This window comes from Nomascus leucogenys, chromosome 17 (assembly GCF_006542625.1).
Source record: "Nomascus leucogenys isolate Asia chromosome 17, Asia_NLE_v1, whole genome shotgun sequence".
Lineage (NCBI taxonomy): Eukaryota > Metazoa > Chordata > Mammalia > Primates > Hylobatidae > Nomascus > Nomascus leucogenys.
In genome coordinates, this window is record NC_044397.1 from 4239017 (window position 1) to 4262093 (window position 23077).

The window sequence follows — 23077 nt, forward strand, 5'->3', positions numbered from 1 at the left end:
CAACACTGTTACAAGTTGGAATAGGGTTATCCAACCCATACTGGACTACGGTGGAGTGAAGAATAAGCTATTATAGTGTTAAGTCACTGAGATTTTAAGCTTTAGTATCTTATTGTATCAGAGCCTCCTAACTTATTAATAAATCAACTGGAAATGCACCTTAAAACTGAGGATCCCTTACAAATAAGAAAATTGAATAGTGAAAGATAAAAACAGACACAAATATTATCAGTAAGTTTCTGTGTGAGTGCAAGTAACAGCAAATCAAACTAACAGTGACTAAAACCATGAGGACACTTAAAGTTTACTTCACAAGAAGTCAGAGTTAGGCAGTTCAACTACTAGGTCAGTAGGTCCATGATGTTATCAGAGACCCAGACTCTCCCTCCTTCCTCTGTGAGTCCTCAGCTTCCTGGTTTTCATCCGTATTGTCTTATGATCAAATGATGGTGCCACAGCTCTAACTATCATATCCTTACATAACCACTTTTTTATCAGGAAGGGAGGCAGGAAAAAAGAGCATTTCTCCTTGAGTGGCTCTGTCTTACCAGAGAAGAAAGCCTTTCTTAGACAACCCCAGGGAACTTCCCCTTAGACATCTTACTGGCCACAACTGATTCGTAAACAAAAGAAAAGAGATTTACCATGTCATTGGAATCATTACCAAATGAGAAAAGTCAGGATTCTCTTAGCAAGAAATGAAGGTAACAGCCATTAGACTGGGCAGATTATCAATAGTGTCTGCCCCATATATAAATTTGTCTCATTGCCTAACACCATGGTATTAAAAAGGAAAAAAATTGGTAAGATAATGGTTAGAATACCACTGTCTCCCTCTGGCAAATCCATATTCTTCCTTTTCTTCGAGTCCCTTTTTTCCAGTTAACTGAGGCTCAGAGAGAAGGACTTGTCCAAGGTCTCCCTCCTGCTGATTGATAAGAGAGCTCAATCTTCAAGCCAGATCCCTTCACTCTTGGACCAAGGTTGGGTCCATGCTAATATTTCTCACTGTGAGTTTCAGAGAACATTTTTCACGATGTGCTCTGTAAATCAAAAAGGGTTGAGCAATCAAGTAACTTTTTAAAAATACTACCTACTTGATGTCTATCTTGGTGATTCATTATGCCCACTAGTATATTAAAGTCTCTGAGAAGTCCTGCAGCAAAGGACACATCTTATAACATTTAACCTTGTAGTTCCCAAAATGTATTTGAGCATGGGATTGTCACTTCACAGCACCTGTTAACATCTCATGGGACTAGTGTTTTGGAGAACACCTTTTGGAAATGCTGTCCTAAATAAGGCAGCTACCAGCCACCCCACCTCATAGCACAACCACTGTGCTGAACAAATCCATCTGTGGAGACAGGGGTAATTAGTTCAGCATATGCTGCTGTGCTTCTACTGCATTATGGTTCACGTTCCACTCAGGCGGTGGATTTTTTCCCTAGTTAATGAAGAGGTTTATTTTTGTGTGTTCATTTAGGGATTGTAATCACTTTCAAGAAAGAACAAGAGCGCATCGCTGGAAAGAATGAGCATAGCATTGGGAGGTTAGGGAGAAATCCACTTAGATGTATCTCTGGCCCAGAGAATGCTGGCAATGGCACTCTGCAGAGCTTTACCATGCTCATCGAGCACACAGCACCTCTGCAGACATCATCCCATCACTCTAAAAGCATTTGGGCAGGGCCTTAACTACCTCGTTCCATCTGGCCAAGATTCTCCCAACCACTGCCTATACGACCTTGGAAGATTCCCTTCTCTTGGGTCTAAGTTTCCTTGTCATCTCTTGATAAGGACATTGATATACTTTAGATACTTGTCCCCTCCAAATTTCTGTTGAAATGTGATCCCTAATGTTAAGAGGTGGGGCTTAGTGGGAGGTGTTTTGGTCATGGGGACAGATTCTTCATGAATGACTTGATGCCCTCCCCACAGTAATGAGTGAGTTCTACTAGTTCATGAGACAGCTGGTTATTTAAAAGAGCCTCGCACCTCCACCCCTCTCTCTTGCTCCGTCTCTCATGATGTGACATGCTGGCTCCCCTTCTCCTTCGATTATGACTGGAAGCTCCCTGAAACCCACACCAGAAGCAGATGCCAGTGCCATGCTTCTCGTACAGCCTGCAGAACTATGAGCCAAATAAATCTCTTTTTCTTTACAAATTACCCAGCCTCAACTATTCCTTTATAGCAGTGCAAAATCGACTGATATAGGCACTGAGACTTGGAATGCTTAAAGATCCTGGGCTTGGGGTCTAGGTCTTGGATTGTGGACTTCTTTCCCTCCCACAAGGCTGCCTCCTCAGGAACAGTAGGAGGCATGAAGCGCCTGGTATTCTATGATCACTTAGATTTTATTTTTTTTAAGAGACAGGTTCTCATTCTGTCACCCATGCTGTAATGAACTGGCACAATTATAGCTCACTGCAGCCTTGAATTCTTGGGTTCAAGCAATCCTCACGCCTCAGCCTCCCTAGTAGCTAGGACTACAGGCATGTACCACCATGCCTGGCTAATTTTTTAGTTTTTTTGTAGAGACAAAATCTCACTATGTTGCCCAGGCTGATCTTGAACTCCTGGCCTCAAGCAATTCTCCTGCCTCAGCCTCTCAAATTGCTGGGATTATAGGTGTGAGCCATTGCACTTGGCCAAGATTTTTAAATCTTTTGTTGAAGTAATCACACTGAGAAGTGCACACAACGGAAGTATTCATCTCAGTGAAAGTTTACAAACTGAACACGTCAGAGTAACTAGCACTTCTTAAGATAAGAACATACCTTACCAGCACCTTAGAAGGCCCCTTGGCCAGGCGTGGTGGTAATCCCAGCACTTTGGGAGGCCGAGGCAGGTGGATCACGAGGTCAGATTGAGATCATCCTGGCCAACATGGTGAAACCCCATCTCTACTAAAAATACAAAAATTAGCCGGTTGTGGTGGCGCATGCCTGTAATCCCAGCTACTCAGCAGGAAAACGGCTTGAACCCAGGAGGCGGAGGTTGCAGTAAGCCAAGATCGCGCTACTGTACTCCAGCCTGGTGACAGAGCAAGACTCCGTCTAAAAAAAAAAAAAAAAAAAAAAAAAAAAAAGCCCCCTCGCGCTGCCTTCCAGTTACTACACTCCCGGGGGAGCCACCATCTGCCGTCTAATGCCACAGATTCATTTTGTCTGTTACTGAACTTTATATAAATGGAATCAAACAATGTATACATATTATTCATGTCTGGCTTCTTTTGCTCCAGTATGTGATCCTTTCATGTTGTTGAGTGTAATTGCGGGTCATTAATTCTCATTGCTGTGTAGTATTCTTTTGTGTGAATATGCCACTTTTGATTTTTCTATTCTACTCTTGACAGACACGTTTATTCAGGTAGTTTCCAGTTTGGTGCTATTAAATATAGCGCTTCTATGAATATTCTAGCACCTGTCTTTCAGAGAATCATGTGGACACCCTTCTATTGGCGTGTTATACCTAGGAGTAGAAATATTGGACCATAGGATATACTTTGGTAATATTTCCAAACAGTTGTCCAAAGTGGCTTTATCAATGTATTAGCACAGTGGCTGTGTAGAAGAGTTCAGTTGTTCCACATCTTCCTCAGCACCCAGTATTTTTCATCTCCTTTACTTTGGTCTTCCTGGTGAGTGTGTAGTGGCATCCCACTGTGGTTTTAACAGGCATTTTCCTTCAGATTAATGATGTGAGCACCTTTTCATGTGTATTGGCCATTTGGCTATTCATTTTCAAGTAATGTACAAGGCTTTTCTTCATTTTTCTCTTGAATTGTCTTTTTCTTATTAATACTCTGTAATATAAACACAGGGTCCTGGTAACCTCCTACCCACCCACCCTGACACACCCCACTCTATTTGACTAACAGAAACAAGATAGTATGAAATCAAGTCCTAGGTGAGCAAAGAATGCTCCCTAGATGTGGGGTGCTTCCAGCAGGAGCTGAAATCTACTCCTCAGCTCCTAACATCCCTCCTTTTCTCAGGGCCAGACTGACAGATGAGACAGAGTGAGATGTCGTTTTCACACAGTGAGTAACTGCTAAGTCTACACTATGTTCTGAGCACTGCTCTGGGGGTGGGAAATTCTGCAGTGGACAAGACAAGACAGACCAGTCCTTGGAAACTCAGATGGTCAACTAAGCACGAGAATAGCACTCCATCCTTTTGCCATTGTAGCTGGGCTGAACTTCCTCACCCAAGACTCTCGGAGTGACGAGTGCCCTGGCTAGTAACAACAATAATAATAAGCTACTGACACTTACTGAGCACTTCCTATGTCCCAGGTGTTATGCTAAGTACTTCCATGTGTTAAGCCCATGGCTCTCAAATTTTAATGCACAACTGCATTGTCTAGGGGGTGTATTAAACACAGACTGCTGCTGGGCCCTGCCAGTTTCTGACTCAGGGGGCCTGGGAATTTTCCTTTCTAACAGACTCCCAGATAATGCTAATGGTGCAACCATTTAAGTCACTATGTCAGAGCAACCCTATGGGGCAGGGACTATTATAATCTCCATTACCCTGTGATGCCTCTGAGGCACAAACAAGCTAAGCAATATCTATGCCTCTGGCCACACTGCTAATAATCAGTGGAACTGGTATTAGAACCAAGGCAGCATGACTTCACAGAGCACACACTTGTCTATTAACTACACCACACTATGCCCCAAGTAGCTTGCTTTTAAAGGCTGTCATAAACAGTTCAGCATAACTGCTGAAATAAGAGCCAGGTGTAGCCTATAGCCTCTATTTCCATTAGATAAATCTGTCCTTCTCTGAGCACTCGTGGATGAGCTATATATCTGTTCTCATCCTGCAGAGAGGTACCAACTACTATGACAGGTGGATAAGCAGTGGAGGACAGGGACATACGTTAGGGTTTGCAGCTTAAAAATCTATATTTGAATCCCAACTCCAGGCCTTACTTACTACCTTTGAAACCTTGGAAAGTCCTTAAGGTAACTGAGCTTCATTTTCTTCATTATTGTTGCAAGAAAAATATATAAAGTAATTTAAAACCCCAACTGATGATAGCTGTTTTATCCTACCAGCTGGAAGGGCATAATTCCCCTGCAGGCAAATGGCTCTTTGTTTAACAGAATCTCCTGATGTAGCACAGCAAGTATGAATGGAGAGGCCCTGAAAGCTCAGACTACATCAAGTCAGAGGCAGGAGGTTTTAGGGGAAACTGTGCGAGGGAAGCAAAGGGCAGGACAGGAGACAAGGGCCGGGGCCAGGGATCTGGGAGAGGCAAAGAGAAGTAATTCAAAGGCACACTGGGAGGATGGGATGTTCCATGGGGGTGGGGGACAGGGAGACCAGACAGAGGCGCTTAAGAAAACTGGTATTTAAAATCCAATTCTAAGTAATCTGCTTTCTGATGGTATGATGTCACCACCCCTTCCTCCCCCATTACCTCCAAATTCTGCTACTACACGGTCGTGTGTTTCTGTATTTAGCAAATAAGCGAATAAATGGGGTTAAACATAAAGACAATATGCCCACCACGAGGAATGCAAACAGACCTCCACGTGGATGACCCACCGTGGCAACGAGACAGCACACAACTTAAAAAAAAAATAGTATTTGTGCCTCAGACTGCGGAGCCCCTGAGAGCAGGATCCAAGCCAAAGACCCCTTTCTGCCCTAAACCTGAACTAGTGGGTTGGCGTGAAGGAGGATGGCGATTCCTGCCTTATGAGCAGGGTGGACATTGAGCCCCGGCCCACGACTCTGTGAGGGAAACACGGGTGTGCTGGCTGAGTAGGTAGTCATGGGGGCTTCTAACATATGTTATTCCATGGAGTCCACAAAGCAGATCTGGGAAGTTTCTCTAGATGGATGTTATCAGCTAAGAAATAAATAATCCACCTAATAAATGAAGAAAGAATAATAAAATGAAAATAGCACCATCTGGCAACCCCTGTGAATTAATGAATTCAGACATTGCTCCTTGAGCTGCTAACATTACAAAAAGTGAAACAATCAGACTTTTGTGCCTTTTGACCTAAGAATACACCACTACCCATGAGAGAGTGAGTAGTTTTGCCAAGAGAGAAACAGGGGGAGAGAGGAATGAGACAGGAAGGGAGGGAGAGAGAAAAAGAAAGAAAAACAGAAAGAAGGACAGAGGGAGGGAGAAAGAGAGAGAGAGAAAGCTGAATCTACTCAAGCCTGTGGATCCAGCTGCAATCTACAGGAAATACAGAGGACAGATGAGTATGTTAAAGGACACCAAAGGAATGCAACCAGCAAAGACCAAAAAATGGAAAACTATGGCACAAACAGCCCAATTTCATCCATAAGTTGCAAGGAGGAAAAAAAATGATGGGAGGAACTATAGATTAATAAACACTTAAAGATACATCAACCACTCAAAACGTGTGGACCTTATTCAAATTCTGACTTAAACAAATAAGTGATTTTTAAAAAAAAAGTCATGGAGGCTCTTCTTCTGCCTCAAAGTAGAACGTTATCTAACCCACGTTGGATTAGGTTTAGGTCCAGGGAGCGGTAGAAAAAATTCTTCCTCAACTCTTGGGGTTGTGTTCATTCCTAGTCCTCGTGCTTGTGACGAATAAACACCTTGGTTGTAGGATTTGGCTCTGTTGTCTGATGAAGGTCTTATACACTTTCCCATCCATCCCTTCACTGGGCCTTCTCAGGCAGCCAGATAGATTGAGGAAGAGAGAGTTGGGAAGGGAAAAGAATATGTCTTTAGGGGAAGAAGCCTACTTTAGGGGTGAGGAGAAAAGGATAACTTCCTAGAATGGTGGGGCTAAACTGAAATGCCTGACACCACCCCCTGCTCCCATGTCAGCAGGGAGATGTAGAAATCATTGAGACCTAAACTGTGGCAGCCACCTTGTCAGGAGCTAAGAGAGGCGCTGATAGCCACAGGTGATCTGCAGGATGTCAGTCAGGCTAATGATGGTATCAAGTGCTCCTTACCATCAGAACACAAGGCTCCTGGGTCAGAAGGAACAGAATCAAAGTCATGTTGCCAGGAGAAATGTTTTTTGTTCTTAAGAGGCTGGACTTTGCTCTCCTGGGAGAAAACCACTAACGTTTTCTTAGTGGGGTATGTTTGTATTTTTGATAGCTAGTGAGGAAATCAGCCATAGCACTCACTGGTGGGACTAACCTGGAATCCCAGAAGAAAAAGAGGTGGAGGGGGAGGTAGCTGAATCTGCTGAAGCCTATAGACCCAGATTCTAATTTGTAGAAATACAGAAGACAGAGAAATATGTTAAAGACTACCATACTATAAGGACGCAAGCAACAAAAAGCCAAGCACTGGAAAACTGCAAAGAACAGGAATTCAATTCATCGATAAGTTACAAGGGGAAAAAAAGGGTGGGAAGACATAGATTTTTTTTTTAATTAGCCAGGCCTGGTGGCATACCCCTGTAGTCCCAGCTACTGGGGAGGCTGAGGTGGGAGGATTGCTTGTGCCCAAGAGGTCAAGGTTGTAGTGAGCCATGATCATACCACTACACTCCAGCTTGGGTAACAGAGTGAGATCGCCATCTCTAAAATGTAAGTAAAATAAAATTTTTTAAAAAAGACTTGGAAGACATGTCATCTTCTCTCACTGAACCAGACAGCACCCTTCCTGCTCTCAGCTGGCATAGCTTGAGCAGAGGAGATGTTCTGAGGACAGAGCTAAGTTAGCTAGACAGAAGGGGAGACTGAGGCTGGGGATGGGATGTCCTCTTCCTTCTGGAAGAAGGGAGACAGCTCTCCATGGAGGAGGTAGGAAAATGACCTGGGGGCTTAAAAGAGGAGGCCACTGCAGGAGGAGGTCAGGAAACTCAAGAGAGGCCTCTGGGGAGATGTGGCAACCATGTGAAGAAACTCCTTTTAAAGATGTCAATTTGAAAAGAGCTTCCACCCCTTGAACAGAGAGAGCAGCTACTGAGTTGATGAATGAACAGCCTCTTTTCTTCTCACCTTCTCTGCTCTGACCCTTTAGGGAAAGACTTGTATCAATAGGAACCTAGTCAGGTTCTGCCCTCATGGGAAGTGAGTACTAAAATGTGCCACAGGCCTAAGGTCTGCACAGATCCCATTTGGGAGAAGGTGCTTAAAGATGTGGCTCCTGCCCCCACAGTGTCCTGTCTATACCTTCATAGTACTGCAGAGTGGACCTGATGAGGAACATGAGGAGGAGGAGGACACTCCGGACAAGGACACAAACCCCTCCCCATCATGTTGCCAAGCAGAGCATGGAGGTCCCTATGGCTGACCAAATGGGGTCACCACTGATTAATGGCAGCCCCAGAAAGACCTAGAGGAGGGAAGGCAGGAACTGAAATACATCCCCATGCTTGATAGCTGGGAAAACTGAAGGCCATAATCTCTCCCCTAGAGATTATTAAGAAATAGTTCTGAGTGTCTTAGTCCATTTTGTGTCATTGTAACAGAATACCACAAATTAGGTAATTTATAAAGAACAGATTTATTTCTTACAGTTCTGCAGGCTGGGAAGTCCAAGGCTAAAGGATCTGTATCTGGTGAGGGCCTTCTTGCTGTGTCATCCTATAGTGGAAGGTGGAAAGGCAAGAGAGCAAGAGGGGGGCAAACCCACTTTTATGACGAGCCTACTCTCATGATAATGGCATTAATCCACTCATGAGAATCAGATGGCCTGACCACCTCTTGCTAGGCCCTGCCTCCCAACACTGTTGTATTGGGAATTAAGTTTTCAATACATGAACTTTGGAAGACACATTCAAACCATAGCACTGAATAACAGAAAATGAGAGGATGCTGATTCTCCCAGATTAAACTAGTAACATGGTGATAAACTCTCAAAGCCCCTCGATAGTGCTGCAAGCATGGTCTTGCATGTAGACCTGGTTCCCTGTCACTGATTTGTACAAGAGATTTGCATGTAGTCTCTTGTGTAGGTACAAAGGTGCTCCTTCTTCCAGTTGGACCCAGTCTGGATCAAAGAAACCCCACTTTTACTTTCAGCTGATGCCTCTGTGCAGTTAAAAAGGCATATAACTGTATGTAGCCCTCTGGGTAAAGGTAATATGTATCTCCCATGGAGGAAGGTGGGGGTTAGAGAAAGGGCCCATGTACCTAAGGGGGTTTGGAGCAGGGCAGAAGACTAATCCCACAGGCTCTGGCCAGTGATCCTCCCTGTGAGTCCTCTGCCTTCAGGGGCTTCCTGATGTTACTGTATTTCTTTTCTGAAGCTCAGTGATCTCGGATTTGTTTGAGCAGAAATGGAGACAATGAAGCCAAGCAAAAGATATAGGCATGTTTACTTGGGGAGTAAAGGGAAGAAACTGGTACCAGGGATCTGGCAGGATCTGATGGGGCTTCCACCTAAAGCCATTTATCTGGATTTCTGTCCAGCCTCTCCTGCTGCCCTTCCCTCTACTCCCACTCCTGGGAATCTGGGCTGTGCAAATAAACCCAACCCTGACTGGGCTGGAAGCAAGTAAGTGACAGGGAATCAGTGAAAAGGGAAAGAGGCTTCCCGTCTGTCTCCTGGGGCCCTGTGGCTGGAGAAGCTGAGGGTGGGGAGATTGGATCACTTCCGCCATGAGGGCTTCAGCTGCATCCTGTTCTCACAGCCCCCTCCCTCCATCCTGCCCCTTCCAATTTATCTCCGAAGCTGTGTGCATGTCATCTCTAATGGCTAACATTTATTGAGCACCTGCTATGTGTGTTCTGGGCACCAGGCCAAATGCTTTACACACTCTGCAGACCGGGCTCTGAGCTGCAAGCAACAGAAACCAACTCTGGCTGATTTAAACCTAAAAATAATGTACTAAAAACATCTTTGGTTTCTCATAGAATCTCTAAAGGGCCTAAATACCAGGTTTGGGGCTACACACTCAAGAATAACACCCAAAGTGATGCTGCTGCAAAAATGGTCCGCATTTGAACACCACTGCTGCTGGGCTGGCCCTAGGCTTGGAGCTTGCCAGCTGGATGCTGGCCACCAAATTAGCAGCACAGCCACTGCCGTCCTGGGAACTCTTAAAATGGTTGCAGCAGCCAGAGATAATTCTTTAGGATCCCCCTGAGTCTTGGGCAGGTGCATCCGAATGGCAGAGCCAAGTCTTCCACAGTAGAAGGTAGGCTCTGCCACACACTCTGATCCCAACACAGGGAGAAATCTCCAGACACAGGGAGACAGTGAAGTTGGCCACAAAGACAGACACCTGTCCACTTCACATGCTTGTTCTTGTTTCTCTCATTTAAATCCTGACGGTGGATATGTCATCCTCACTCATCAGAACAGGTACATGAGGGTCAGAAATATTAGCCAAGGATACACAGCTAGTCAGCGGCAGAAAGCCCAGGATTGAGGGCTAACTGACTCCAGAGAGACCATCTCCTAACCCTAACTCTCTTAAGCCTCCCGTCTGCAGCACTGCCAGACAGAAAGGAGTAGTCTGCAGGAGAAAAATAAAGCAAGACAGAGAGCGAGAGACAGAACGTGTGTGTGTGTGTGTGTGTGTGTGTGTCTGTGAATGTGTGCATGTATGTGTGTGTGAATTGTATGTGTGTCTACGTGAGTCTGTGCATATATGGCTTCCCTGCATTCCCCTGTTTACATTTGCAACCCATGCCCCTGAGTGAGTGTATAAGTGTATGCGAATTGTATATGTGTGTTTGCATATGTCAGTATGAGTGTGTGTGTGTAAATTGTGTGTGCGTGTTTGGGGGGAAGGGGTGGGTTCAGGACCTCCCCCTGACCCTGCCCATTTAGGATATCAGGAGCTGACTATAACAGCCATGCCATATCTACCCATTCCAGGGATAAGAGCACGTCTGTACCTAAAGGGACTCCCTAACTCCGGACTTTACGAAGTTGAACAAAAGGATCTATAAAGATAACTGAATGCAGGGCTGGCATTCTAAATCCTTAATACCCTAGTTGCTACTGGCTCTCACCACAACCACACAGCTCCACTCCACATGCTGCTCTGATGCCCATTCTCTCATCAGCAGCCCTGACAGTGTGCAGTATGGGCTGGATATATAGAAACCACACAAACTTGGAAGGAAACATGGGGTCTTTGAAATCAGTCCATTGGACCGTGAGTTTCATGTCTCTCTTGTTCATCCAAAGGCCCAGGGCTGCCCCGTGCTGGCACGTGGCAGGTACTCAGTTGAATGAATAAATGAGTGGGCAAGTCAGTGAATGAATGAATTAATAGGCCTTCTCACTGACAAAGTCACAGTGCCCTGGACCAGCAATACCAGGTGGGTCACCTCCATGATCCTGGTCTGTCTTGACCCCTCTGTTTTCCAGTCCCCACACAATCCAACGGAGGCTTTGTTCATCTCTTGTTTCCTCTAGCTTTTTCCCATGTCCTGGTATTTGCTTATTCATTTGCTTAAAGCACTCTTCCAGAGTATGAAATCTGTCCCCATTAGTTTCTACAGGAAGGCTTTGATTCCCTCCAACATGTTCTGGAAATGCTGGGTGAGTAGTAGAGCAACTCACCACACCTCAAGGAAGATTCCCTGGATGTGCAGCCAGGGAGCAGAGACAGGAGACAGAAAGAGGCTGGATCTGTGGATAGCACAGTGCAGCCCCCCAAAGCCTGGACTCAGGGGACTGCAAAGCCCACACAACAACAGGACTGGGCCATAACTAAGCTGCCATTTTCCTGACTGCACAGTATTTGCACACACAGCAGTCAAGACAGCTAGAAGACTAATATTATGTTTGATGCCCAGATGACCTGCTGCAGAACCCAGGATCTCAACTCAAGACCTGGAGGAGAATCCAGTCTTTCAATGAAAGAAGTTACCTGCTTATTGCATCCCATAATGAGGCAGAGTCCTTGCTCTCTGTTGCCCAGGTATCTCAACCCAGGGCTCTGAGGCTTCCGTTTGTGCATCTGGCCCCCTGCACGTCTAGAGTGTTGGAATTCAGAAAGTGCAGCGGCAGCTTCTGCGGGCCCTGCCTGGAGGAAGCCTCAAGAGGGAAGCACTGTTCCAGCCTCAGAGCCAGAGCCTGCGTGTCTGAGCTCAGTGCAGTTCGAAGGCACCAGCACATGCTGGTTTCATCTCCCCTCTGCCTGGTCCCTCTCTGGTTATTCTTTCTCTTCTCTCTGCCAGCCCAAGCCTCCTCTGGCAGGAGAGAGGGAGAACTGTGTTGCAGGCAGGGAATTGAAAGGGAGAGGCTGTCCCAGAGGAGCTGACAGCTCAAGACTGTCGCTCACCACAGCAGGGAAGGTTGCCTTCTCCTGGCCAGTTTTGTTTTCTCCTCTTCCAGCCCTCATGCCTGTTCGCCGGGTGGGCGGGGGGAAGTGTTAGTGTCAAGGCTCAGGCGTGTCATGTCCCTTGCTGCCAGCAGGCCTCCCAGTTCCTACCAAAGGGCTGCTGGAGGGGAAAGGCCACCTCAGCTGAGGCGTGCCTACGTGAGGGATCCCTGTGAAGAGCCAGTGACATCCTCCTGGCCTGACTTCAAGTCCTCAGGGAGCCACAGCACAGCTCCCTCTCCTCCCACGGATGCTGGCTTCCCTGCATTGCCCTGTTTACATTTGCAACCCATGCCTCTGAGCTCCCGGCCCTCCCAGAGGTTACAGGACTCAGCAATAAAGGTGGTGACAAAAGAAGAATAAAGCAGGCTGAGGGGAGCCAGAGCTAGAGAAAGCGCCGCTTTACCCAGGGCTGTCAGGGAAGCCTCTCTGTGGAGGTGACACTTGAGCCTGGAGACCTGCAGGAGGGGAGGGGTGAGCTGGGCAGACACCTGGGAAAGCTCACTCCACAGGGAACGGTGTGTATCACCCCTGCAGGGAGGGGTCCAGCTGGTTGGAAGAGAGCAAGAAGGCTGTGTGGAGTAGCGGGGACAAAGGAGAAGCTGAGGAAATGAGACCAGAGAAGGGCTGAGCAGGTCAGTTGCAGTTTCCAAAAAAACCCTTTTAGGCATTTAAGTATCATTAAATTCTCACTCAGACACTCTGAGATAAGTATAATTATTATCCCCATTTTCCAGATGAGGAAACTGAGGAGGCGAGAGGTTACATGATTTCCCACAGATCACAGAGCCAGGATTCAAGCAGTTCTTGCCTGTGGTCTGCACACCAAACTGCTTTGCTACGTCACCCGTAGTAGTAACTCATCCACCTGAGAGTTGGGCAGACATGAATCCCAGTGCTGGACAGCAGCGCAAGATCTCTATGGCCCCGGCAGGTGAATTCTCCTTCGTGTGCTTCTGTCTCCTCACACCCTGCACCTCACAGGGTCATAGTGAAGGAGGAAGCAGAGATGAGCAGACATGGCTTCATGCGGTCTGGGGGTCATCCTTCCCTTCCCCACCCCGTTTCAGGCAGATGGGGGCAGATTCCAGAAACCAGGAGTAAGGAAGGTCAGTCTGAAATCTGACGGGGAGTGGGCAGCTCAGCTACAGAAACCACAGGGCATGAAGGTGAGGGTTCTGGTGGAGGGTGTGACTTCCCAGGGTGCCAAGGGGGTGGGTTCCAGAAGGCCTTAGGCCTGGTTCTTCATGGGAAAGGCTTAGCTCTGAAAGGCAGAACACCCACAGATAAGGGGAAGGAAGAGTGGGTCAAGTAAAGGATTTTCAAATGAAAGGAGACTTGAAGCAGTGGAGAGAGTGGGAGGGAGATGGGGAGTGTTAGAGACGGTGATAGCAGGTGGGTGCTCTCAGGGCCAGTGTTTGAAATAACCAGGCATGGCCCTTGGTTGGCTGTCCATGCCCCAGGTGCAACTACACTCACTGTTTGCAGAGCTTGGCCCTGTGTGTCATTATTTGCAGAGCTTGGAGCTGTTTGCAAAGCTTGTCATTGCCTGTGTCACCATTTGTAGACCGTGGCACTGTTTGTCATTCTGTGGAGTTTAGTTGTATTTGCAGAGCTTGGTATCATTGGGAGAGGCTAGTACTGTTTGTGTCACTGTTTGCAGTACTTGTCGCTGTGTCTGTTGGTGTTACTATGTCGACAGAGCCCATTCTTCCCTATTTCTCTGTTTGCTGAGCCCGTCAGTGCTGATGTTACTGTCTCTGTGGATGTTCGGGGTCTGTCACTGTCAGAGGTATGGTCTGCAGTGCCCTTCACTTCCTGGGTCCCTGTGTGCAGAGCCTGTCATGGCTGGAGTTATGGTGTCTGTGCTGTCAGTGTTATGAATGCAGAGGCAGTCTCTCTGTGCAACTCTGTGCTGAGGCTTCTCACTGTTAGTGTCGCTGTCTGCGTCATGATTTGCAGAACCCATTGCTGCCTGTGCCTCTGTTGGCAGGGTCTCTCACTGTCTATGACACAATAGTGAAACATGGTATCACAGGAGAATATTCTTCACAACCATATCTGAAGCCTATCTCTGATCCCCAGCAGTCACTGCACCCCCCAACTGGGACACATACACCACCTTGCCCCATGCTCCCCTGCCCTCTGACCATTTTTGAATACTGGCCTCTGGGGTCTCATAAGACCTAACACCCTGCCTCTGCTCCCTGCCACACTTAATGGGCCTCACACCCTGCTTCCTGGAGCTTGATTTCACTGTGGAGTCCAGGCCTCATGGATGGCTCTAGACCAAGAGCACAAGCAGATTTACAAAACGATCAGTGTTGGCAGGAAGGGGAAAAAATGACACAGAAAGAGAGCAGCCATCAGGAAAGATGAAAGGGTTTTGCTTCTTCATCTGACGGGTCTTGAAGGCTGTCTTCGGGAGGGAGATGGCTTCTTATGGCAGAGGGTGTAATTAATTAAGGGTGAGGTGCAGTGAGCTCAGGCAGCTGGTGCAAGTGATAAAGTGGCATTGTGCAGCGAGTCCCCGGTGGTGACAGAGATAAGGGCCCTATCACAGGCATGAGGCTTGCTGGTCGCAGTGTGGGGAAGGGGCAGGGGTGCTTCTGGAGGGAAGGGCAGGAACTGGCCAAAACACATTTATGGGTGAAGCTCTGCCTCCTTCAGACCACAGCACCTTGAAGTTTAATCCCCTGGTGGGAAAGCCGAAAATACCCATTATGCTGCTGCTCATTTCTTGTAGAGAGAAATATAGAAAATGAGAGCATGTGTTGAAGAAAAAAAATCAAAAGGAATGGTTAAAAGAAAGTTTTAAATAACATTTTTAAAAGCATAAGAAACCCATAGACTATTTTAAAAAAATAAAGAAAATCCTCATTGAAAGCCAGGAAAAAATGTGTGCTGAGGATCAAAAAGCCTGGTTTCTGGAAAGGAAAAAAAAAAAAAAGCCTTCTGCATGGCTAACTAGCAGAGAAAAAGAAGTCATGTAAAGATGTAAAGGGAAAGGCATCCTGTAAGTGTATATAATCTATATTATATATTCATATTTTATTATTAATTATTTATTACAAGAAAAGAGTGCATGGCAGGTCAGATGTACATTTGAAGTCAAACATCCAGGAAAAGCATCTGAGAATCCCCTTGTGAGGAACTCCAAAGCCAGTAATAACAGTTCCTTTAAATAACTTCAAAGTCAGGGAACCAGGTGAAGAATAAGTGGGAGCCCTCAGTGATCACAGTGCAAAAGGTGCACAAAGAATGAAAAGAGGCTGGTGTACAGGCTCAGCCAAATCTGCCAGGGAAGATGGCCCTGAAATCTCCACTCCCAAAATGCCTTTTGATGATGAGAGTTGAATGTACAAGATCAAATATTGATGACAACGGTAACTCCTTACATGTACATATTGATTTATGGTTTGCTTTTTTGTTGTTATTGTTTTACTCACATTATCTCATTTAATCTCATCATAACATAGTCTCTAAGATGGGTAGGAAAGGAATTTTTAGTAGCCCCATTTCATAGATGTGAAAATTATGATCAAAATTGGTTATGAAGTACTATGGTTTGAATGTCTCCTCCAAAACTCACATTGAAATTTAATTGCCTGGCTGGGTGTGGTGGCTCACACCTGTAATCCCAGCACTATGGGATGCCAAGGCAGGTGGATCACCTGAGGTCAGGAGTTCAATACCAGCCTGGCCAACATGGTGAAACCCCATCTCTACTAAAAATGCAAAATTAGCTGGGCATGGTGGCATATGCCTGTAATCCCAGCTACTTGGGAGGCTGAGGCAGGAGAATTGCTTGAACCCAGGAGGCAGAGGTTGCAGTGAACTGAGAAAATGCCACTGCACTCCAGCCTGGGCAACAAGAGCAAAACTCCATCTCAAAAAAAAAAAAAAAAAAGAAAGAAAGAAAGAAAAGAAATTTAATTGCCATTGTGAAAGAATTAAGAGGTGAGTCACTTAAGAGGTGATTGGGCCATGAGGGATCCACCCTCATGAATGTGTCAGTGCCATTATTGTGACAGTCAGTTACTGATAAAAAGGGTGGGTTTACTATTCTAATGTCCTCCCTCTATTTGATACACTCTCACACTTTCTTGCCATGTGATGTCTTCCACAATGTTATAACACAGCACTAAGGCCTTTACCAGATGCCAGTGCTGTGCTTTTGGACTTTCCAGCCTCCAGAGCCATGAGCCAAATAAATTTCTATTTTAGTTACCCAGTCTGTGGTATTCTGTTATGGCAGCAGAAAATAGACTAAGAAATAAGGCAAGAACCTTCAGCTAAATCATGTCAGCATTGGAACATGATCCTAAAACCCAGAGTCTTTATGCAATATCATGCTATCTCAATTTGGATTCCTGCAGAAGCTGAGCCTGAGGCAATGATGTGGGTGCAATATCATTTATTTGGGAGGTGAAGAAAGCACTGAAAGAGGAATGGGACAGTGGGACAGGGAAAGGGAGAAACCAGAACAGAGTGAGTGATCAGGCTGGCTAACACCTGGTTCCTAAGGCTTAGTCCTGCAGAGACCTTGGAGCAACAGCATAGCACTGACTGTATGAGTTTTCCTCCTTGAGGGGAACCCAAATTCTGAATTTCATCCAGAAATCAGCATACATAGGTCACCAGGACCTGTTGGAATTCACTTGAACCTCCTGAATAAACTCAAGGGTGAACTGTGAAACTGATATCCATGATAAGTTACTTGTTGTCCCAAATACCACTGTGGTTTTTTGGGCTGGTAGACTGCCAACCATGCCTGGTCCTAGTAAGTGGATCCTTTAAATAGGCATAATCTGTAAGATAGATATAATAATTATTCTGTAAGATAGGGATTATTGAGCCCACATTTGACAGATAGAGAAACTGAGGTTCCAGGAGATTAAATAAGTTGCCCAAGATCACAAAGTTATTAAGCAGGGAAAGCTCGATTTGAGCTCTGAACTTCTAACTCTAAAATCTATCCCACCTGTGTTAGTGAAGGTTCTCCGGAGAAACAGAATCAATAGGAAGTATAGATAGGTATAGATATAGAGAGATTAATTACAGGAATTGGCTCACACAATTATGGAGTCTGAGAAGTGCCACAGTCTGCCCATCTGCAAGCTGGAGAACCAGGCAAGCCAGTGGTGTAATGCAGTGGCTTAAAGTGAGTGGCTTAAAGTCTGAAGGCCTGAGAACCGAGGGAGACAATGATATAAATCCTGGTCTGAGTCCTGAGGCCCAAGAGCCAGGAGCACTGAAGTCCAAGGACAGGAAAAGATGGATGTTCCATCTCAAACAGGGAGCAAACTTTCCCTTCCTCCATCTTTTTTTGTTTGTCTGTTTGTTTGTTTGTCTGTTTGTTTTCCTCTCTGGACTGTCAATAGATTGGTTGATGCCCATCCGCATTGGGGAGGGCAGATCTTCTTTACTTGGTCTATCATTTCAAATGCTGATCTCTTCCAGACTTATCCTCACTGACATACCCAGAAAGAACATTTTACCAGCTATCTGGGCATTCCTTAGCCCAGTCATGTTGACACATAATGTTAACCATCACACCAGCTTTTCCTATAACTCGCAGAGGTGGTCTTTGGAAACACGAAACAGTAAATTTTACCCCATCCTCTATCAATCCACTACCCACTGAAGAAGAGAAAGTGGGAAAGAATAGAAATTGGTTAAAATGCAATTTAGGTCTGTTCCTGGGAGACAGATGCCCATCGAATTTGAGGGGATTTCAAAGAGGGAAGTAAGAAGGGAATGTGAAGCCTGTCTCAAGCCTTTAAGGATGGCTTCCCTGATACCTGTTCATGACAGAGCTGTGGCCTGGAGAACTGTGGGCCTACAATAGAGTGGGGACTCTAATGGCATAAGTGTGTGTCTGGGGGTGAGGTCCCGGTGGGCATGAGCATCATTTACATGCAGTGGGGCCAGTGGAGCTGGCCCATACAGCGGCTCAGATGGAGAGAAGGCTTGGAATCTGAAGCCAGATAAGAGAGGTAGAAACAATTCTTGGAGTGTCTTGGGGCTGAGTCCTCTCACGCCCACTACTGCCTGCTATACCTCCAGCTCCACAGCCCCACCAAGGCCCTTCTGCCTCTCCTACTTTGAATTCCTCTTTTTTTAGAGCAGTAAGCCCGGCACTGAGAGGCAGTAATTGGGGATCTTTTGCTCCACATGGTCTCTGCCACGCTTGCTCCCAGGGGTGCACAATTGCTTTCTACTGCCAGGCACATGGGGTTTGACCTTTTTCATTTATTTGAACATTTACCTTCCAAATAGGAGAGTGGGGTGGAGTGTGGGGGGAGAAAGAGAGAGACAGAGACAGGCTGATAGAGCAGGAGACCTACAGGGAGAGGAACTGAAAGTAAGATCAGAGCACTTAGAAAGAAAGAGGCAGGCAGGCTCTGGGAAGGAAAACAGGAAGTGGGAAAAAAAAACACTTAACCATGTAAGACTGAGGCATCTGGAGCCCAGAGGAGCTGGAAGGAGACACAGAGCCAGGGAGAGATGGAGAGGATAGACAAGGAGATAACAGAGAGGAGAGCAGACAGATGCAGAAAGAGAGCACACATGGGAATCCAAGCAAACTGGGGAGAGAGAATGAAGAGGTGGGAATGCAGAGTGAGATGCTCTCCCAGCTCTCAGAGTCCTGCAGTACCTGCACATCTACCAGCCCAGAATGTTAATTACACGCTGTCTTTAACAGCCTCCACTGCTGAGTCCCTGAAAGGGGGAGCTGGGATGCAAACCTGCAGGTAGCACTTAGCAGCCCCTTAGCCAACCCAGGGGCAGGAAGCAGAACCTTTCGGTATGATCACAGAGAGAGAGGCGTAGGACAGACAGTCTTGTGTGTCCCGCAGGAGTGGCCAGTGTCCCTCATAGACCTCAAGAGCCAGAAGAGAGGCTGACCAGCTGGGCTGGGGAGTGCCTGGATAGAGAAAGCACGGAGAGAAAGGACCCTGGGGAAGAGGAAACTTGGGAGGAAAAGAGGGAGGGAGGGAGGGAAGAGGTACTAAGAGATGAAAGATCCCTCAGGCCTCCCCACCCCCACCTCACTTTTTGCAGACAATAATCCCCTTCTGCCCCTTCTGTCCTGAGATGAGGCAACCCCTCCCCCAACTCCACCCACAGCATCCTTTCAAGTTCATGAGCACCATCTATCACCACAGCCAAAAAGGTCTCAGTGCCTATTCCTGCTACCTCAACCCTGACCCAGCCCTGGCTTTCCAGCTAGCTACAAGTGAGAAAAACTTGCTCTTCTCTTCAAGAGCATTATAAAAACTGAGAATGCAACTTTCTCCTGAGTAACGAGATCTGTCTCTTTATGTCTAGCCCTTTCATCCACCCCACCATCTCTGTGCTTTGCCTCTCCAGATCCTCCAGCCAAGATCCATCTTCAGATCAGGCATCCAAGTCAGATGGAGGAGGCCAGGCCTTGGCTGTGTGATCCAGGAGCTCCAACCTCAGCTGTTTGCTTCCCTCTTGGGAAAGTACTGAATGGGCAAGCTCCTCCCTCCACCCCTGCCCACATTACCCAGGAAAATCCTCATATCCATGCCCTCCTCCTCCCTCTCCAGCCAGCCACCCTGCCAGCCACTGCTCAGATGGGAAAAGGAGGTTGGGACGTTCCTGAGTAGTTAATAATAAGGGGCTGTGATGGGAAATCCTTTGCCTAGATCCAGGTCACAGAGAGGCACTAGGCTCTTGAGGTCCCCAGAGACCTCTAGTGAGGCGACAGCTCAGTGGACGTGAGCTTTTCTGGCCCTCCATTCACTGGGGCCCAGGCTTCAGTGGCTTCTCTGAGATGCTGATGTGTTCTCAGCACTTTAGCAAGAAATGCTCCAGGCACAGGCTTTCTGGGGCTCTCTTCTTCCCACCCCACCGCTGCATCCATTTGCGTCTTCGCATAAGCGCACTCCACCCGGAATCACTAGGCTAGGCCTGCACATGTGGGCACATGGACATATGCCAAACACGTAATACACAGGCATGCATGAGTGCCTGCAGACAGAAATGCCTGCGAAAGGGAGTATTCAAGCACACAGGCCCCCACATAGGCAGACAGCGCAGCGCTCCATAAATACAAATCAAATTAAATATGCACAAGCACACCCATGGCAAGTCATCAGGCCTCTGCTCTGCCCAAGGCAAGGGTGTTGGGCTGAGCAGCCTCTGCACAGCTAAGGAGCCTTTGATTTGACAAAGAAATTGCATTTCTTTCACATTAAAAAAGGCTTTGAAGATTCAAAGCCTCAGGCCAGAAAGCAGTGGCCACCTGGGGAACAGGGGCAACAGGTCAAGTTTTCCTCTCCCTGCTCCTGTCACTGAGAGACCATCTTCCTCCCTGGGGCCCTGAAGGGCATTGAAAGTCATGATTTCATGAGGCTGAAACAGGATCAGTTGTTCCACAAGCCCTGCTGCCAGGCAGTGGAGAGGCTGCCCGGAGGCCCCCCAGAGCTACAGCATGGTGTCAAGCCTGTCTGGGGTCCTTCCATCTCCCTTTTGGGCACCTTGTCATTCTTTCCTTTCAGTGGCCTCCCAAGAGGCCATCGGGCTAACAACCTGGTGTGTTAATGATGTGACCTTTCTTGTCTTCTTGGGATTTTCCTGTAGTCAAAAAAAGGAACGTGTCACTGGGACAGGAAAGACATCCAGGCAGCCTCCTGCTCTGCCAGTAAGTAGACAGGGCTGTACAGGAGAGGCTGGAGACCCAGGACAGTCAGGATAAGCTGTTTTTCTGCCCCTCTCATCACCTTCCTCTCCTGCATGACAATAATGCTTCTTATAGGACAGAACTTGTGAGAACAGTTGCTGCTCGGGTCTTAATCCTGTTCTCTCAGCTCAGAGCATTCCTCAGGCAGGGGAGGCCTCAGAGTGTAATCCAGGCGTTCTGACCTCAGCTGTTTGCTCCCCTCTTGGGAAAGGTGCTGAATGGGCAAAGTCCTATTTCCCTCAGCCTTTGTTGGTCTCCAAGACACACCACAACCCATCCTTACACTCCATGATACCTGCGGATCCCTGCTTAAAAGCCTCCCACGTTAACTTTAAATGCAGTTAAATCTTTTGAAATGAGCAATTTTCTGCAAAGGGAGGGAAGTGGGGAGAAATGAGAAGACAGGTCTCTGGACTACAGCCCCTGCAACACCCCCACCTGGGCCTCCTCCCCTCAGATGAACATCCTACACAAAAAAAGCTGTGGGTTGTCAGGCTTGAGAACAACCCCAGAGATTGCCCAAGCCTCTGTTTCACAGATGAGAAAACAAAAGTCCAGAGAGGTGACATAACTTGTCTGGGGATGCACAACCAGTCAGGGTCAGAGCTGAGGCCTAAACCTCCTTGCCCCTATCCCAGTGTTCTTTAAATATTAACTTTCAAAACACAGCAATACTGCTCCTTAATTCTGGAAGGTGATTATTTATACACAGCTCATGTCCAGGCTGTTGCCTCTGCTTGGAATGCCCTCTCCTCAACACTGTCCCCAACATTTCTCTCTGGCGAGCTTCTATTCATATTCCAAAGTCCAACTGGCATGTCACCTGCTCCCTGATTTCTCTCTCCACCCACCCCCTCAACTTCAACAGACTGAATTACTCCTTGCCTGGGTCTCCACACCCTTCATATGCTTCTGCTGGGCACATAACGACTTACATGTCTGTTTCTTTCCCTGGTCCATGGGCTCCTTCCAAGAGGGTAACTATAGCAGAGTCTAGCCCAGTGTGTAGTCCAATTGACATTGCTAATTGGGGATCAGTTGCCTATGTCCATGAATGTGTGGAGGAAGGCAATAGGTGGAGAAGGGGCCTCAGGACTCAAGGTCAACTTGCTAGAAATACGGCTTGGGCTGGAGATGGTAATCCCGGGTATGCGGCTTTCTCTCCAGATATATTTGTGTCTATGAAGACCCCAAGTGCTACCCACGAGTGCAGAACAGATCCAAGGAAGGGGCATGTTCCACAGGAGGTATCAGGTGACCTGAAGGGGCCCCCACTTCACTGTTCTTTGTCGGGATGGGGTTGAGGCAAAAGCAGCTCCTAGCCTGAGCCCCTGACCCATGCCTGGCCAATATAGGAGGTCAAGCAAGCCTGCTCCACTCCTCTTTCTTTCCCCAGATGGGCCATCGATTTCTCGCACACCCCAAGTGAGTGTTGAGGTGGCTCTGCCCCTTTGACAACAGGTGCAGCCCAGCTCCTGAAGCAAGAAACCTAGGCCAAACATCAGGCTTGGGATTTGGGTTTGGGATAGGGTTTGAGTAGGGTTTGAGAGATGAGGTTAAGGGTGAGATTGGAGAGGCTGGGTACTACTACTTGTAGGCAGCTTTCAGATTGGTGAAGAAGAAAGAACCCTGCCCTAAGGGAGCTCAAGGGGAAAAATACATGAATGCAGGCCGTTAGGGCCCACTGGGACACAGGGCTGAGCTGTGCCTGGAGAGGAATGGGTAGGGAAGGAGAAACAGAGGGTGGGGAAAGAGGAGGAGGTGACTGGTGATGCTCTGGCCTGCCCGCTGCAGCTGGATATGAGTCCAGCAATGTGAATTCTCTCTCCAAAAGCTCCTGGAGACACTGAGTTGTATGGCTCTCTGTGTGTCCCTGTATGTGAGTGTTTCTGTTTGGCAGAAGTCGGGGAGGTAGGATGGAAATGGGACAGGACATTCAGAGATGAGCGACTAATTTCCTGTTAATGGCTGGTTGCTTGGCAACCCAGCTTCTCTCTGCCTGTTGCCCTCAAAATTGGACTGCAGGAATTTTTAGTGTTAAAGCGCCTCCCATGGAAACTCAATTCTGTGAGAGGCGGGTCCTGTCGTCACTGCCCTGCCCT